Source organism: Phyllobates terribilis, unplaced genomic scaffold, assembly GCF_046119375.1.
Source record: "Phyllobates terribilis strain yellow unplaced genomic scaffold, ASM4611937v1 Scaffold_232__1_contigs__length_3120203, whole genome shotgun sequence".
NCBI lineage: Eukaryota > Metazoa > Chordata > Amphibia > Anura > Dendrobatidae > Phyllobates > Phyllobates terribilis.
Window position 1 is genome coordinate 2355726 of NW_027362992.1, and position 20265 is coordinate 2375990.

Genomic DNA, 20265 nt, shown 5'->3' on the forward strand with positions numbered 1-20265 from the left:
TAGTTTCAGAACCACCCACCAGGGGTAGTTCCAGAAGTACCCACCGGCACCAGGGGTAGTTCTAGAACTGCTCACGGCACCAGGGGTAGTTCTAGAACTGCACACTAAGAGTACTTCTAAAAGCGCCCACCGGGGGTAGTTCTAGAAGCGCCCACCGGGGGTAGTTCTAGAAGCGCCCACCGGGGGTAGTTCTAGAAGCGCCCACCGGGGGTAGTTCTAGAAGCGCCCACGAGGGGTAGTTCTAGAAGCGCCCACGAGGGGTAGTTCTAGAAGCGCCCACGAGGGGTAGTTCTAGAAGCGCCCACGAGGGGTAGTTCTAGAAGCGCCCACGAGGGGTAGTTCTAGAAGCGCCCACGAGGGGTAGTTCTAGAAGCGCCCACGAGGGGTAGTTCTAGAAGCGCCCACGAGGGGTAGTTCTAGAAGCGCCCACGAGGGGTAGTTCTAGAAGCGCCCACGAGGGGTAGTTCTAGAAGCGCCCACGAGGGGTAGTTCTAGAAGCGCCCACGAGGGGTAGTTCTAGAAGCGCCCACCATGGGTAGTTCTAGAAGCGCCCACCATGTAGACGGGCCCCGATCACCTGTCCCGGTGGGCAGACGGGCCCCGATCACCTGTCCCGGTGGGCAGACGGGCCCCGATCACCTGTCCCGGTGGGCAGACGGGCCCCGATCACCTGTCCCGGTGGGCAGACGGGCCCCGATCACCTGTCCCGGTGGGCAGACGGGCCCCGATCACCTGTCCCGGTGGGCAGACGGGCCCCGATCACCTGTCCCGGTGGGCAGACGGGCCCCGATCACCTGTCCCGGTGGGCAGACGGGCCCCGATCACCTGTCCCGGTGGGCAGACGGGCCCCGATCACCTGTCCCGGTGGGCAGACGGGCCCCGATCACCTGTCCCGGTGGGCAGACGGGCCCCGATCACCTGTCCCGGTGGGCAGACGGGCCCCGATCACCTGTCCCGGTGGGCAGACGGGCCCCGATCACCTGTCCCGGTGGGCAGACGGGCCCCGATCACCTGTCCCGGTGGGCAGACGGGCCCCGATCACCTGTCCCGGTGGGCAGACGGGCCCCGATCACCTGTCCCGGTGGGCAGACGGGCCCCGATCACCTGTCCCGGTGGGCAGACGGGCCCCGATCACCTGTCCCGGTGGGCAGACGGGCCCCGATCACCTGTCCCGGTGGGCAGACGGGCCCCGATCACCTGTCCCGGTGGGCAGACGGGCCCCGATCACCTGTCCCGGTGGGCAGACGGGCCCCGATCACCTGTCCCGGTGGGCAGACGGGCCCCGATCACCTGTCCCGGTGGGCAGACGGGCCCCGATCACCTGTCCCGGTGGGCAGACGGGCCCCGATCACCTGTCCCGGTGGGCAGACGGGCCCCGATCACCTGTCCCGGTGGGCAGACGGGCCCCGATCACCTGTCCCGGTGGGCAGACGGGCCCCGATCACCTGTCCCGGTGGGCAGACGGGCCCCGATCACCTGTCCCGGTGGGCAGACGGGCCCCGATCACCTGTCCCGGTGGGCAGACGGGCCCCGATCACCTGTCCCGGTGGGCAGACGGGCCCCGATCACCTGTCCCGGTGGGCAGACGGGCCCCGATCACCTGTCCCGGTGGGCAGACGGGCCCCGATCACCTGTCCCGGTGGGCAGACGGGCCCCGATCACCTGTCCCGGTGGGCAGACGGGCCCCGATCACCTGTCCCGGTGGGCAGACGGGCCCCGATCACCTGTCCCGGTGGGCAGACGGGCCCCGATCACCTGTCCCGGTGGGCAGACGGGCCCCGATCACCTGTCCCGGTGGGCAGACGGGCCCCGATCACCTGTCCCGGTGGGCAGACGGGCCCCGATCACCTGTCCCGGTGGGCAGACGGGCCCCGATCACCTGTCCCGGTGGGCAGACGGGCCCCGATCACCTGTCCCGGTGGGCAGACGGGCCCCGATCACCTGTCCCGGTGGGCAGACGGGCCCCGATCACCTGTCCCGGTGGGCAGACGGGCCCCGATCACCTGTCCCGGTGGGCAGACGGGCCCCGATCACCTGTCCCGGTGGGCAGACGGGCCCCGATCACCTGTCCCGGTGGGCAGACGGGCCCCGATCACCTGTCCCGGTGGGCAGACGGGCCCCGATCACCTGTCCCGGTGGGCAGACGGGCCCCGATCACCTGTCCCGGTGGGCAGACGGGCCCCGATCACCTGTCCCGGTGGGCAGACGGGCCCCGATCACCTGTCCCGGTGGGCAGACGGGCCCCGATCACCTGTCCCGGTGGGCAGACGGGCCCCGATCACCTGTCCCGGTGGGCAGACGGGCCCCGATCACCTGTCCCGGTGGGCAGACGGGCCCCGATCACCTGTCCCGGTGGGCAGACGGGCCCCGATCACCTGTCCCGGTGGGCAGACGGGCCCCGATCACCTGTCCCGGTGGGCAGACGGGCCCCGATCACCTGTCCCGGTGGGCAGACGGGCCCCGATCACCTGTCCCGGTGGGCAGACGGGCCCCGATCACCTGTCCCGGTGGGCAGACGGGCCCCGATCACCTGTCCCGGTGGGCAGACGGGCCCCGATCACCTGTCCCGGTGGGCAGACGGGCCCCGATCACCTGTCCCGGTGGGCAGACGGGCCCCGATCACCTGTCCCGGTGGGCAGACGGGCCCCGATCACCTGTCCCGGTGGGCAGACGGGCCCCGATCACCTGTCCCGGTGGGCAGACGGGCCCCGATCACCTGTCCCGGTGGGCAGACGGGCCCCGATCACCTGTCCCGGTGGGCAGACGGGCCCCGATCACCTGTCCCGGTGGGCAGACGGGCCCCGATCACCTGTCCCGGTGGGCAGACGGGCCCCGATCACCTGTCCCGGTGGGCAGACGGGCCCCGATCACCTGTCCCGGTGGGCAGACGGGCCCCGATCACCTGTCCCGGTGGGCAGACGGGCCCCGATCACCTGTCCCGGTGGGCAGACGGGCCCCGATCACCTGTCCCGGTGGGCAGACGGGCCCCGATCACCTGTCCCGGTGGGCAGACGGGCCCCGATCACCTGTCCCGGTGGGCAGACGGGCCCCGATCACCTGTCCCGGTGGGCAGACGGGCCCCGATCACCTGTCCCGGTGGGCAGACGGGCCCCGATCACCTGTCCCGGTGGGCAGACGGGCCCCGATCACCTGTCCCGGTGGGCAGACGGGCCCCGATCACCTGTCCCGGTGGGCAGACGGGCCCCGATCACCTGTCCCGGTGGGCAGACGGGCCCCGATCACCTGTCCCGGTGGGCAGACGGGCCCCGATCACCTGTCCCGGTGGGCAGACGGGCCCCGATCACCTGTCCCGGTGGGCAGACGGGCCCCGATCACCTGTCCCGGTGGGCAGACGGGCCCCGATCACCTGTCCCGGTGGGCAGACGGGCCCCGATCACCTGTCCCGGTGGGCAGACGGGCCCCGATCACCTGTCCCGGTGGGCAGACGGGCCCCGATCACCTGTCCCGGTGGGCAGACGGGCCCCGATCACCTGTCCCGGTGGGCAGACGGGCCCCGATCACCTGTCCCGGTGGGCAGACGGGCCCCGATCACCTGTCCCGGTGGGCAGACGGGCCCCGATCACCTGTCCCGGTGGGCAGACGGGCCCCGATCACCTGTCCCGGTGGGCAGACGGGCCCCGATCACCTGTCCCGGTGGGCAGACGGGCCCCGATCACCTGTCCCGGTGGGCAGACGGGCCCCGATCACCTGTCCCGGTGGGCAGACGGGCCCCGATCACCTGTCCCGGTGGGCAGACGGGCCCCGATCACCTGTCCCGGTGGGCAGACGGGCCCCGATCACCTGTCCCGGTGGGCAGACGGGCCCCGATCACCTGTCCCGGTGGGCAGACGGGCCCCGATCACCTGTCCCGGTGGGCAGACGGGCCCCGATCACCTGTCCCGGTGGGCAGACGGGCCCCGATCACCTGTCCCGGTGGGCAGACGGGCCCCGATCACCTGTCCCGGTGGGCAGACGGGCCCCGATCACCTGTCCCGGTGGGCAGACGGGCCCCGATCACCTGTCCCGGTGGGCAGACGGGCCCCGATCACCTGTCCCGGTGGGCAGACGGGCCCCGATCACCTGTCCCGGTGGGCAGACGGGCCCCGATCACCTGTCCCGGTGGGCAGACGGGCCCCGATCACCTGTCCCGGTGGGCAGACGGGCCCCGATCACCTGTCCCGGTGGGCAGACGGGCCCCGATCACCTGTCCCGGTGGGCAGACGGGCCCCGATCACCTGTCCCGGTGGGCAGACGGGCCCCGATCACCTGTCCCGGTGGGCAGACGGGCCCCGATCACCTGTCCCGGTGGGCAGACGGGCCCCGATCACCTGTCCCGGTGGGCAGACGGGCCCCGATCACCTGTCCCGGTGGGCAGACGGGCCCCGATCACCTGTCCCGGTGGGCAGACGGGCCCCGATCACCTGTCCCGGTGGGCAGACGGGCCCCGATCACCTGTCCCGGTGGGCAGACGGGCCCCGATCACCTGTCCCGGTGGGCAGACGGGCCCCGATCACCTGTCCCGGTGGGCAGACGGGCCCCGATCACCTGTCCCGGTGGGCAGACGGGCCCCGATCACCTGTCCCGGTGGGCAGACGGGCCCCGATCACCTGTCCCGGTGGGCAGACGGGCCCCGATCACCTGTCCCGGTGGGCAGACGGGCCCCGATCACCTGTCCCGGTGGGCAGACGGGCCCCGATCACCTGTCCCGGTGGGCAGACGGGCCCCGATCACCTGTCCCGGTGGGCAGACGGGCCCCGATCACCTGTCCCGGTGGGCAGACGGGCCCCGATCACCTGTCCCGGTGGGCAGACGGGCCCCGATCACCTGTCCCGGTGGGCAGACGGGCCCCGATCACCTGTCCCGGTGGGCAGACGGGCCCCGATCCGATTTCAAAGGTATAAAAATTTAAGACGCGGAAGTAGCATTTAATCAATTCGCCATATAAAACGTTAAATTATTGAACCCATAATATTAGCACCATAACAAGTATTTACCCCTTTAATAACCATATAACATACCCAAATAATGATTTTAAAAAAGAATCAAAATCTTCTTTGTTCTCCAAACTTTTGTCAATAAAAACATGAGCTTCACTCACACAAACTAAATCCGCATTTTGCTTTACCAATAGGAAAATATTTGGCCACAGAAAATAGTGGGAAACGAGTTATTTTCTTTGTTGCAAAATGAAACAAAATAAAATGTTTTCACCACTAAGATAAAAACAAACTATACAACTATATATTTATCATATGTCTGAAATGTGGAGAGAAACAAAATCTGTGTTGGGATGAAATAATGAGATAAAAGCAATTCCACTATTGTCTTTTAAGGATTTGTTTTTAGATTATAATATAATTCTCCAGGTCATTGAGATAAAACACCTTGAGTTTGGTATTGTGGTTATCTCCCACGGTGGTTAAACAACTATGTAACAACACTAAAGAAATTGGTTTGGGTCACCATATTCTGAGACCTTTTACATTTTTTTTTCTGTTGATGGACCTTTGTGAGGGCGTGATTTTGCGTAGCTTTTATTGATACAATTTTGGGGTATATTAAAAGGTTTGCCCAGGTTTGGGGCGCCATCTGCAGTCAGACTTGTGGCTCCTTAAAGTGCACAGTGTGCGAGCGGACAGAATTTCTCTAGTACTGGCGCCGCAAGATTGCAATTTGCATACACGCTATCACGTGCCGACTGGATGTGTTCGGCCTCTCTCAATACAAGTGAATTGATCCGTTTTTGATACCTTTTTGGGTTGCATTAGATGTCATTGCTTTTGATTGTGTTTTTTGTGAAGAAGAGAATTTCATTTTATGTTTTGGGGGGTATTTTAACATAACGGTTGAAGTATAATTTAAACGTTCATATTTTTCAAAACTTTTTCAATTTTTACTTTATTTTTAAGTTAACTTAGTGGACTTATGTGATCATTTAACCCCTTATACTATATTTTGTAATTTTGTATTATTGCAGTATATGCATGTATTTTAATTGACATTCTCTTGTGAAGCCGAGCTTTATAGGAGTACTAAGATGGCAGTGATTGAATCCTTCTTTAAGGCCCCTGACTGCCATGGTAAATCTTCGGCAATCACTTCTATGGAGCGATGGGAAGAGGTACATGAGTGAAGTAGCTACCAGGACACTTAAATGCCTCTGTTAGTGATTAGCCATGGTATTGACTGAACGGCAGCATTTAATGCTCCCTCCCTCCTGCATCTGACACAGCGGGCACGATGACGACACTTCATCGCACTCCATGCTGTGTCAGATAGTGTAGCTGCTGAGGTGAGTATATGCGCTGCAGAGACTGAAGCAGTGGGGGAACAAGGAGCGGTGAGTATTGTATTTTTCTTAAAAAAAAATCAGTGAGTACGTGGTGCCCATAATACTGGAAAACTGTGGGCTGCGTTTTACCCTATGGGCGGGGGTTTGCGTTTCACCCTATGGGGGGGTGCATATTACTGTGTGGAGGACCATGGGGAGTGTATTATTCTGTGAGGAGGACCATGGGGAAGTGAATTATGCTCTGTGGAGGACTATAGTGAGTATTTTATTGTATGGAGGATTATGGTGGCGTGTTATACTATGTGGGGCCATTATAATATGTGAAGGGTTATGTGGGGGGGCCATTATAATATTTGAAGGGTTGTGTGGGGCCATTATACAGTATGCAAGCAATTATACAGTGTTAAGGTTTGTGTGGGGTCCATCATGCTTGGATTGAAGTGAATATCCAGCTCCAGTAAAAAAACAAATGGATTGTTGTGACACCATTTAGCTGTAGTTGGGGGTTTGGAAGGTGTAGAAAATGTGCAACACCGAACGCGTTTCAAACACTCTGCATGTTCTTAGACTCATATTTTGTGCACCTTCCAAACCCCCAACTACACCTAAATGGTGTGTCACAACAATGCCATTGTTTCAATCGTTCTTATAAAGACTTTTTTTGTACTGGATTTGGATGCACCTTGCTTCTACATCTGGCGGAGTCTGGATCCTGTGCTTCGTTATATGGAACCCACTGGGAATCCTTCAAGGGTGAGCTGAATATTACTCTGACCTATGTGGTGTCCATCATACTGTTTGGAGGGCTAGTGCAGACTATTATACAGTGTGGGGCCATTATACTGTATGTAGGCCCATTACTCTACATGGAGGGCTGTGTGGGGGTCACAGTTGGGGGATTGCTGTGTTGTGGTCACCTTACTTTGCCTTGGGAGTTGAGGGGGGGCATAGTTTGATGACCCTACTGTACATGTGGAGGCTAAGGTAGAGGAATTCACCATGGGGGGTATCATACTGTGTTTGGGGGGCACTTTTGTTGGCATCATACGTTATGGTGGCAATGAGAGGGGAATCTAGGACTTCAGCAGGGGGAAAATTACTATGTAAAGGCTGGAAAGTTGTGACACTGACAAATATAATTTTTTTAAAAATATCTTTTGAAGGGGGAGACCTCAACTCAAACTTCTGCTATGGGCCCGATGATTTCTATGTACGCCCCTGCCCCACAGCATCAATATACGCGCACAGCACTGCTACAGCAATACACAGAATTAACAAAATTAAGGTGAGTGACCCCCTAACCTATTAGCCCCCTGTGCAGCTGCACTGGTAGCACCAATGATATCCACTTAGTCTAGTAAAATCTGTCATCCCTTATCAAAGCTGAGCAACAAACTCTCCTAGTTACCCATAGCAATCAGAGATTAAAAGGGTATTCCCATCTCCAAGATCCTATCCCAATATGTAGTAGGTGTAATAATAATATTAGAAAAACCTCAATTAGAAATGTAGAATAGTTTTTCTGCTTCGCTGTGTCTCTTTCCTCATGTGCAGGCATTGCAGGACCTTAGGTATCCATGGTTACGACCACTAGCAACTAGATAACTGGTGGTTGTAAGCATGGATATCTAATATTATTATTATTACACCTACTACATATTGGGAGAGGATTTTGGAGATGGGAATACCCCTTTAATAAAAGCTGAGCTCTGACTGGTTGCTATGGGTAACAAGAATAGTTGTAATGCTGCTACATAATCTACATAATTTCTCCCCTTTCTCATCAGTCAGGTGGATGTGACGGGGTCCTGGGTCTCCTCCTCCGCTTCCATCCGCTCAGTCTCGTCATGGCTCAGTGAAGGCTAAAAAGCGGGTTATTCTGTTCTTCTTGGCTTCTCCTGTCCCTGTTCTCCAATCGATGCTTCTTGCCTTCCTTGTGGTTTGTGAGCTCCCGTGTGTCTCCTCTCACCTGCGCTCCTGTGATGTCATCGCTATGTCATAGATTCCACATTCCGGCACCTGCCATTGTGATGTCATCGCTATGTCATAGATTCCACATTCCGGCACCTGCCATTGTGATGTCATCGCTATGTCATAGAATCCACATTCCGACACCTGCCATTGTGATGTCATCGCTATGTCGCCATGCTTCCACATGCTGGTATGTGCCTCTGTGATATCACAGCTTTGGCCAATATGGCTGTAGTCCTGGGGCAGCATAAGTCACATGACTGGTACAAGTCGTATGGTTCAGGACATTGCAGTCCAATTGAAGAAATCATTGCTTGATTACAATCTGGTTTTCCACACAATTTACCTCACACACATTATTTACACCAGTGCATTATTAATGGCCGTACAGAACTAGGCCTCAAAAAGGCTGGGTTTATTGAGGTCCTGACAAGACCAGGTAATGAAGGGTTTATTACAGGGTTTGATATGGAGGTTGGATGTGGAACTAGGAATGTGATAGGCTGGTGGTGGAGTTCTAGTGAGATTTATATAATAGGAGGGCAGCCATCTTTGGCGTGACATTCAGCGCTGGCTTCACTTTCCTCTCCTACAGACATCATTGACATCTGGAGGAAGTGGGAGAGCAGCTGCAGCGGTCAATTCCTCCAAAGTACGAGAGAGTGAAGACACCTCTGATTGGCCGCAGGGATCGCGGACCCCGGGAGAGCCAGTGCTGACACTGCTGGAATGGCACAGAGTAGAATAGTTATTATTTTACTCAGGGGAAACAGTGATTGAGAAGTTGTCTGAATAGTGGAAAAGCCTTTTAAGTTTGGGGGTGGCGCGTTCTCATGAAGCCTCAGCACCTCCTGATGGTGTTTAGGTTTTCTACAATAGGGGGCTAGTTAATGTTGTGACTTCGTTGCCACCTGCTGGTCATTCGGTGCAATGCAGCGTTTACTTTTTTATTATTATTATTTTTCATTATTGCAGACTTCATCAGAGGTCGTTAATCCAGAAGATACTTTGCATCAGGTCCTCAAAATGCCCAGAGTCCGTTAGGATGGACGATTAGTGGGTTGTGGTGATGACCTCCGGTGAGACATGCCAGTTACACGCTTTCACACCTCACGTACGGTAACCTGGGTACATCTTTTAGGCCACCGGGTGTTGCAGTTGGGACCACAGTGTGAGGGGCCTGTAGCAGCATGGTCTGTTAGGGTTGATGATGCAGAAGGATGTGTTGGGACTTGGCCAGTGGCAGCAGAGACTGTTACCAAAAATAGGCTTGTCCGTCTGCAACAAAGTCTGACTTGGGAGCGTGTGTGTATGCTTTCAAGGACCATTAGGGCCTCATTTAAAAAATGGAAGTTAAAAATATTTGGAAAAGGAAAACTGCAGCTATATCTACTTTACTGCCACTTGAGTGTTTCGTCACTGAAATGTGGGAGCAGGGAAAAAGCATAGGGAGGTGGAGGGTGAGCAATGTAGGAGGGACTTTTGGAAATTGGCTACAGGCATTTATTATTCTCGGCAGGGTGCTAGGTGAGGAGAATCCTGAGCACTGTTCAGATCTGTTCTGTAGTGATAAGCTAACGTGCTCCGATAAGGCGTTATCCGAGTATTCTCGGGTGCTAAGAGTATCTTCGGCGTGCTTGAAAAATGTTTGCGTCACCGTGGCTGCATGTCTCACGGCTGTTAGACCGCCGCAATACATGCAGGGCTTGCCAGTTTGTGTGGAGCCGCGGCGGTGTGAACATATTATTAGAGCACGCAAAAGATAATCTGTTAGCACCCGAGCATGCTCAGATGACACCTTATCCAAGCACGTCTGCGCAACACTACTGTTCTGTTATCTTGATGCCAATTGGGAGGCTTATAGTGTGTATAATAATGATACTGGCTACTGGATGCCATACCATAATGATACTGGCCACTGGATGCCGTACCATAATGATACTGGCCACTGGATGCCGTACCATAATGATACTGGCCACTGGATGCCGTACCATAATGATACTGGCCACTGGATGCCGTACCATAATGATACTGGCCACTGGATGCCATACCATAATGATACTGGCCACTGGATGCCATACCATAATGATACTGGCCACTGGATGCCATACCATAATGATACTGGCCACTGGATGCCATACCATAATGATACTGGCCACTGGATGCCATACCATAATGATACTGGCCACTGGATGCCATACCATAATGATACTGGCCACTGGATGCCATACCATAATGATACTGGCCACTGGATGCCATACCATAATGATACTGGCCGCTGGATGCCATACCATAATGATACTGGCCGCTGGATGCCATACCATAATGATACTGGCCGCTGGATGCCATACCATAACGATACTGGCCGCTGGATGCCATACCATAACGATACTGGCCGCTGGATGCCATACCATAACGATACTGGCCGCTGGATGCCATACCATAACGATACTGGCCGCTGGATGCCATACCATAATGATACTGGCCGCTGGATAAGCTTGAGAGCAGAAGTCGGTGCAGACTTCTGGACAAACCAGGTCTTCATAGGTAATTGAATAAAATGGAGGTTAATTTAGAATAAACTTATAATTAAAAAAGGTATAGATAAGGCTAAGATATAAAAACACTTATACAGAAACCTCTATGAATGAGGAGTGGGTCGGCCTTCTTGCAAAAGGGTGAAGTATATAAATGTAAATTTCTCTCCTGCATGGAGTTTCCTCGCACGCCCAGACAATATCATGAAATGACATGGAAATCTGTATTCCAAGCAAAACATCCATATTCACAGGTGATTAGAATGAGAGAAAAATGTAATTTGAATAATAGTTACAGTTCAGAGATGGAGATGAGACATAAATTGTGTATACAGGACCCCTATGAATGAGAGGGGGACCTACTCTGTTACAGAAGAGTGCAGTATCTAAACCAAAGTTCTGGCTCACAGTAACAAAGTTTCCATGCATGTTCAGATTAAACATTACAATTCTTAGTTCTCAAGGATAAGTCTGTTGCAGGAGACCTCCAGACGCCTGGTTTCTGGGAGTACATTTTATCTGTAGAATAACATGGTACAGAACTTTCTAACAATATCTGCAGGCTCAGCCTCGATTTCCTTTACAGAAACAAAACATGATTTAATAAAGCTAGACTATATCAGACGTATCACAAGTAATATAACATATTGGAAAATTATGGATTATAATTACTGTATTGATTATTTTCTTTATTAGAAATATTTAAAGTAAAATATAATTAGTTCTTAAGCATAAATCTGACAAGGAGGCTTCCAGGCGGTTTGTTTCTGGAAGAATATCTGATCTATAGAGCAATGTCTTACAGAACCTTCTGACCATATCTGCAAGCTTAGCACAGAGGCAGATCTGTTTTCCGGCACCCGGAGCAGGAATTCAGTTTGGCGCCCCCCACACACACCGCTCATGCAGTTTGAATAGTAGTCATGTGACCGCTCATATACGATTTGCTTTTTGACAGTCACGTGACTAGCTACTCTTCCTAATTCTCTCAATTTCAGTCAAAAACTACAGCTCCTATTTCATAAAGAGAAGCAGGATTAAAGGCTAGTTGTCACATAACCGTAAGTATGAAAATCACATACGAGTGGTCATGTGGTGTCTGCTGGACCCAGCTAGCAGAGCTGAATCCTGACATTGAGTATATTACACGCTCTTAGGATTGGGCATGCTACAGTACTTAATTGTATAATTAAAAGGGTTGTCCAGGTTTGTGATTAAAGTCGGAAGAACTCTAGGTGACTGCAGACTTCTGAATACTCGCAGCGCATGCACTGCACACTTTCACCTTTCCTCCAGTACAGGAGAATCCTGAAAGGTCATGTGCGTGCAAGTATGAGATTTTCATACTTCTGGCCACATTCCAACTAAACGTGACCAGCCTCACTCAAGTAATTTGTATAGAATGAGGCCATGCATGTCTAGTCGGCATGTGATCATGTGTATGCAATTCGCATAATTGTGGTTTCAAGACTTCCTGCTCTCACCACTAGCACCAGAGAATCCTGACCGCATGCAGTGCACATGCACACGGTGAAAATTCAGAGGTATGCTGTCAGTGATTGCAGACTTTCATCACAAACTTGATCTAACCCTTTAATTTTCCTAAAACAAATAAAAACAGTAACTCTTCTCAGACAGCACAACACTTTATTAACATGGCCATGTATCATGTAATCTTACAAGTTATGGACTGTTCCATGTGTACAGGATCAGAACCAATAGCTGCACAAAAATACATCAATAGAACTACCAGCAGTATGCAGAAATACAGCATCACAACCCTCATCAGTACAGTACAACATCACCAGAACCACCATCAGTACATGTACTGTCTCCTCTTTGGTATGCCCTCACACTGTCTCTTCATGTTAACCCTTTCTCCACATTACCCAGTCTCTATTATGTGCCCGCACAAACTTTTCTCCCCCTACTCTGTCTCCTGACACATTACCCCCCTGTTCCTTATATTTCCACACACACATTCCCCCTTGCTCCTCACCCCCGCTCACTATGCTGGGGGTAAGGAAAGGGCAGCAGTGTTTACCTGGCCTGATCTTCAAAGCCAAATGCACTACCAGGATGCAGCAGGCCCACATAAAGATAGCAGATGTGTGACGCTGGAAGCCCTACCCTGGGGGATGGGGGACTCGGAGCCGGGTCCTATGTTGTCGATGGGGTGCAGCCATGGCCCAGACCCGCTCCGTGCCCAGGGCCGGATACTGTGCACTACCCTAGTGTGAACAGCACCCTATACAAGCCTATCTTTGTGCAATTCTAATACTAGGCAGTCACCCCCTCCATGAAATTGTAGGTTGTGAGTGATTGTTTCATCAGTATTTTGCACCTGTGTATCCGCCATCTTAAAATGGGGGACCCAAAAAAAAATGACGTGGGTTCCCCCTATTTTAATAGCTAGCAAAGGCTAGGCAGACAGCTGGGGGCTGATATTAATAGCCCAGGAAGGGTGCCATGAATATTGGCCGTCTCACAGGCTAGAAACACCAGCCGTCAGCCGCCCGAGAAATGACACATCCATAGGATGCGCCAATTCTGGCACTTAGCCTCGCTCTCCCACTGCCCTGTAGCGGTGGCACTGGAGTAATAGGGCTGGGGTTGATGTCAGCTTATAATGCCAGCTGACATCAAGCCCAGGTTAGTAATGAGGAGGTGTCTATAAGACGCGCCCATTACTAACCCCATAGTGAAAGTGAATAAAACACCAACACCCAGAATAAAATCTTTTAATTGAAATAAACACACAATACTTTAATATCCTAAATTAAACCATACTTACCATCACGCCCATTCCAGCTGAAGCCAATGTCTCCTGCAATAGAAGTAAAATAATTAACAAACCTCATCTTTACCTTTCCATGGTTCCCACGACGGCTCCAGCTCTGCTACATTGAGATGGCAGGCTGGATCGTAGCAGAACGCTGCCATCCAGCCTGCCATGCCGTAGACACTGAGAAGCCTATCCAGAGTAATATGGAAACTACTAAACCAATATTGACCCCTCACTGTTTTATATAGTATAAATATGATCCAAGATAATTCTGCAGTATTTCAGTCAAATCCAATGGGAGTAAAATATAAAAAATAACCTTTATTCAATATTTTAAAAAGGATTTTTTTTTAAGTGTCCAAAATCCGTGACAAATTTCCTAAAATTATCCTAAACATAGGACTATTGTGTATGGTTTTAATTTATCTCACCGGCTAACCATTTATATATATTGTCTTGTTGGGAGGCCAGGGATTAGTCACAATTCCTAGGGGTATCTCTTTATTTATATGTATAACTCCCTTTTCAATTTGGCCTCTGGCTATTAGAAATCATGCCATCTCATTTCTCCTCATTGTGAGTCTGCAGTCTGATAATGGCATTAATAATCTTCATTTTACCATGTCCTGTGCTATTCTCTTCAGAACGGCTTTATAGTGCTGCCGTCATATACCGGTGCGGTGCTTGTTTCTCCTGATCTAGGAGCTTTATATTGAGGTAGCCTGGCTAATCATCTCTTGTAGGACTTTCTATAGAAATGCTCAGCCCTACGCGTTTCATCATTCTTATGAGACTCTCATGGTCATCAGGGGCTCACAGTCTATGATCTTTTTTGGTTTGATAGTACGATAGTTTTGTAATAAACTTATTGGCAGGGTTGCCGGCAGCGTCTGGCGGCTAAACCAGCGTGACTTTATAGGAAAGTTGGTGCCACCTCTTGTGCGCCCCCCTTCTGTCATCCAATCGAGTGACTAGGGTGCGTTGCAGGCGTATCATGTTGCGATCATATAATCATGCAGGGACTCGTCTCATTCTTCCAGTAGGATCTTTTTCTCACAGAGATGTCTTGGCTGCGCTGCGATCTCACAGTATTAATATGTCTTTTCTATCTAGGGAAGGAGACTGGTATATTGCATTGCATCTTATAATGTCGTCTCTACGAGTTTGTTGCGATATGAGTTGTTAATAGTGTTTGTTCGTAGTTTGTCATTTGTTTTGTTTACAGACAGATCTGCCTGTTTCATGTGCTACCTCGTCCCACCTACACTTACATCGATGCAGAACTTCCTTTCATCGTGACAAATGCCATCTGGCTATGTCACTGCTTCCGCACCAGCAAACGCTTGCGGACGTCTATTTCCTCAAAGTTCATTTCATTTGATCGTATCAATATGTCCATAATAATAGACATTGGGATGACTTTTATTCTGATTGTATCAGTGTGTCTGATTGTATTGATGTATCTGTATTATTAAGTCTTCAGATGAGTATTTTATAATCTAAAAACAAAGGAAGAAATTCTGATGAAATTTGTCCAATTGTTATCAAACTTCAATTTGTTCAAGAGGTCATTTTGTGATTTTAAAGTATAATAACTTTAATAGTTTTGGTCCTATATGGCGCTGATTTGATAGTTATGTGGACCAATATCCATTATGAAGAACATGGACTGGATTCTACATATTATATTTTAGAGAGGTTTTAGGTCTAGCGAGGTTCAAGAGGTTTCATAGGGGGTGAAAATGTTATTATGTGTCAATGAAACATGAGAAGGACAATGTTTCATTTATGTAGTGTGGGTTATAGGATTTCATTCTATGGATCCATCTACTTTCTTTCTGAAGCAGCAGTTGGTCCCAATTACCTCCTCTCGGGGGGCGTACTACTTCGATGGCTTGAAAGTATAAAGAAAACGGGTCCAAGGTGTGTTTCTCAAGCATGTGTCTCGAGAGAGTTGTGTCCTCCCTACGTCTGACATAACCGATATGGTCCAATATCCGTCTCCGGAACTCTTTTGGTTTTGCCGATGTAGTTCATCGGACATTGGCAAGTTGCCATATAGATTACTCCTTGCGTCTTGCAGTTTGCAAATTCGTGATTTTGGTCTTCTAGTTTGGTTGTGGCACTGATACATTTCTTGCTTTTACAGATGTATTTGCAGGCTTTGCAGTCACCACATCTATAAGTCCCCGTGGTGTCACTGCTCAGCCACGTTGTTTTGCCCGTGTTGTCCTCCACAAAGTGGCTGCGCACAAGGTGGTCTCGAAGGTTCCTGCCTCTCCTGTATGTGACCCTGGGGCTCTCAGGGACCACATCTTGCAGATCTTTATCTGATCTCAAAATTGCCCAAAGATCATAGAGTATGTTCATCACCCCCTGATTTCGGTCGTCGTAGGTTCCTATTAGATGGATCTCATTATCTTGTTGTTCTCGTGCTTTAGGGGTCAATAGAGAATTTCTGTCTCTTGTAAGGGCGTTGGCCTAGCACTTTTTTAGGATATCCCTTTTGTAGGAAGCGTTTTTGTAATTCCCTCGATTTTATCATGTACTCATTCACCGTTGAGCAATTTCTCCTTAGGCGTATATATTGGCTTTTCGGTATTCCTCTACGTAGGGGAGCCGGATGGTAGCTCTGCCAGGATAGTAACCCACTTGTGGCTGTCAGTTTTCAGTGTTGTGGTAACCGGCCTTGGTTGGTATTTATTATTGTAATGTCAAGGAAGTTTAAATTGTGTTTCTGAATCTCCATGGTAAAATACAAGCCTAACTGGTTCTGCTCTCACTGTTCTACTTCAATACATCTACATTTGGCTGTGGAGATCTATGAATGATTACTTGAGTCAGGTAACCTAATGACTAGTAGATTCACAGCCATCTGGATAAAAAATCATGTTATGTGACGTTGTGCTGCCACCTAGTGGCTTCCCATTCTTTTACATAACCGTCTACACCAGAGGTCTCAAACACGCGGCCCGCGGGCCACATGTGCACAAAGGAAGCAGAGGGAACGGAGGACAGGTGAAAGGAATCTTTTTTTTTTTTTTTTTTTTTTTTTTTACTTTGTGTGTGAAGAACAGCGCAGAGGACAATTCTACTGGATGGGGCATATTACTGCAAGATGGGGACCACCAGGATGGGGCATATTACTACAAGATGGGGACCACCAGGATGGGGCATATTACTGCAAGATGAGGACCACTAGGATGGGGCATAATACTACAAGATGGGGACCACCAGGATGGGGCATATTACTACAAGATGGGGACCACAAGTATGGGGCATATTACTACAAGATGGGGACCACAAGTATGGGGCATATTACTGCAAGATGGGGACCACCAGGATGGGGCATATTACTACAAGATGGGGACCACCAGGATGGGGCATATTACTGCAAGATGGGGACCACCAGGATGGGGCATATTACTGCAAGATGGGGACCACCAGGATGGGGCATATTACTGCAAGATGGGGACCACCAGGATGGGGCATATTACTGCAAGATGGGGACCACAAGGATGGGGCATATTACTGCAAGATGGGGACCACAAGGATGGGGCATATTACTGCAAGATGGGGACCACAAGGATGGGGCATATTACTGCAAGATGGGGACCACAAGGATGGGGCATATTACTGCAAGATGGGGACCACAAGGATGGGGCATATTACTACAAGATGGGGACCACCAGGATGGGGCATATTACTGCAAGATGGGGACCACCAGGATGGGGCATATTACTGCAAGATGGGGACCACCAGGATGGGGCATATTACTGCAAGATGGGGACCACCAGGATGGGGCATATTACTGCAAGATGAGGACCACCAGGATGGGGCATATTACTGCAAGATGGGGACCACCAGGATGGGGCATATTACTGCAAGATGGGGACCACCAGGATGGGGCATATTACTGCAAGATGAGGACCACCAGGATGGGGCATATTACTACAAGATGGGGACCACCAGGATGGGGCTCATTACTGCAAGATGGGGACCACCAGGATGGGGCATATTACTACAAGATGGGGACCACCAGGATGGGGCTCATTACTGCAAGATGGGGACCACCAGGATGGGGCATATTACTGCAAGATGAGGACCACCAGGATGGGGCATATTACTGCAAGATGGGGACCACAAGGATGGGGCATATTACTGCAAGATGGGGACCACCAGGATGGGGCATATTACTGCAAGATGGGGACCACAAGGATGGGGCATATTACTGCAAGATGGGGACCACCAGGATGGGGCATATTACTACAAGATGGGGACCACCAGGATGGGGCATATTACTGCAAGATGGGGACCACCAGGATGGGGCATATTACTGCAAGATGGGGACCACCAGGATGGGGCATATTACTGCAAGATGAGGACCACCAGGATGGGGCATATTACTACAAGATGGGGACCACCAGGATGGGGCTCATTACTGCAAGATGGGGACCACCAGGATGGGGCATATTACTGCAAGATGGGGACCACAAGTATGGGGCATATTACTGCAAGATGGGGACCACCAGGATGGGGCATATTACTGCAAGATGGGGACCACCAGGATGGGGCATATTACTGCAAGATGAGGACCACCAGGATGGGGCATATTACTACAAGATGGGGACCACCAAGATGGGGCATATTACTGCAAGATGGGGACCACAAGTATGGGGCATATTACTACAAGATGGGGACCACCAGGATGGGGCATATTACTACAAGATGGGGACCACCAGGATGGGGCATATTACTACAAGATGGGGACCACCAGGATGGGGCATATTACTGCAAGATGGGGACCACAAGGATGGGGCATATTACTGCAAGATGGGGACCACCAGGATGGGGCATATTACTGCAAGATGGGGACCACCAGGATGGGGCATATTACTACAAGATGGGGACCACCAGGATGGGGCATATTACTGCAAGATGGGGACCACAAGTATGGGGCATATTACTGCAAGATGGGGACCACCAGGATGGGGCATATTACTACAAGATGGGGACCACCAGGATGGGGCATATTACTGCAAGATGGGGACCACCAGGATGGGGCATATTACTGCAAGATGGGGACCACCAGGATGGGGCATATTACTACAAGATGGGGACCACCAGGATGGGGCATATTACTGCAAGATGGGGACCACCAGGATGGGGCATATTACTGCAAGATGGGGACCACCAGGATGGGGCATATTACTACAAGATGGGGACCACCAGGATGGGGCATATTACTACAAGATGGGGACCACTAGGATGGGGCACATTACTACAAGGTGGGGACAAGAATGGGGCATATTACTACAAGATGGGGACTACCAGGATGGGCATATTACTGCAAGATGAGGACTACCAGGATGGGCCACATTACTGCAAGATGGGGACCACCAGGATGGGCCACATTACTGCAAGATGGGGACCACCAGGATGGGGCATATTACTGCAAGATGGGGACCACCAGGATGGGGCATATTACTGCAAGATGGGGACCACCAGGATGGGGCTCATTACTGCAAGATGGGGACCACCAGGATGGGGCTCATTACTGCAAGATGGGGACCACCAGGATGGGGCTCATTACTGCAAGATGGGGACCACCAGGATGGGGCATATTACTGCAAGATGGGGACCACCAGGATGGGGCATATTACTGCAAGATGGGGACCACAAGTATGGGGCATATTACTGCAAGATGGGGACCACCAGGATGGGGCATATTACTGCAAGATGGAGACCACCAGGATGGGGCATATTACTGCAAGATGGGGACCACCAGGATGGGGCATATTACTGCAAGATGGGGACCACCAGGATGGGGCATATTACTGCAAGATGGGGACCACCAGGATGGGGCATATTACTGCAAGATGGGGACCACCAGGATGGGGCATATTACTGCAAGATGAGGACCACCAGGATGGGGCATATTACTGCAAGATGGGGACCACCAGGATGGGGCATATTACTGCAAGATGGGGACCACCAGGATGGGGCATATTACTGCAAGATGGGGACCACCAGGATGGGGCATATTACTGCAAGATGGGGACCACCAGGATGGGGCTCATTACTGCAAGATGGGGACCACCAGGATGGGGCTCATTACTGCAAGATGGGGACCACAAGGATGGGGCATATTACTGCAAGATGGGGACCACCAGGATGGGGCATATTACTGCAAGATGGGGACCACCAGGATGGGGCATATTACTGCAAGATGGGGACCACCAGGATGGGGCATATTACTGCAAGATGGGGACCACCAGGATGGGGCATATTACTGCAAGATGGGGACCACCAGGATGGGGCATATTACTGCAAGATGGGGACCACCAGGATGGGGCATATTACTGCAAGATGGGGACCACCAGGATGGGGCATATTACTGCAAGATGGGGACCACCAGGATGGGGCATATTACTACAAGATGGGGACCACCAGGATGGGGCATATTACTACAAGATGGGGACCACCAGGATGGGGCATATTACTGCAAGATGGGGACCACCAGGATGGGGCATATTACTGCAAGATGGGGACCACCAGGATGGGGCATATTACTGCAAGATGGGGACCACCAGGATGGGGCATATTACTGCAAGATGAGGACCACCAGGATGGGGCATATTACTGCAAGATGGGGACCACCAGGATGGGGCATATTACTG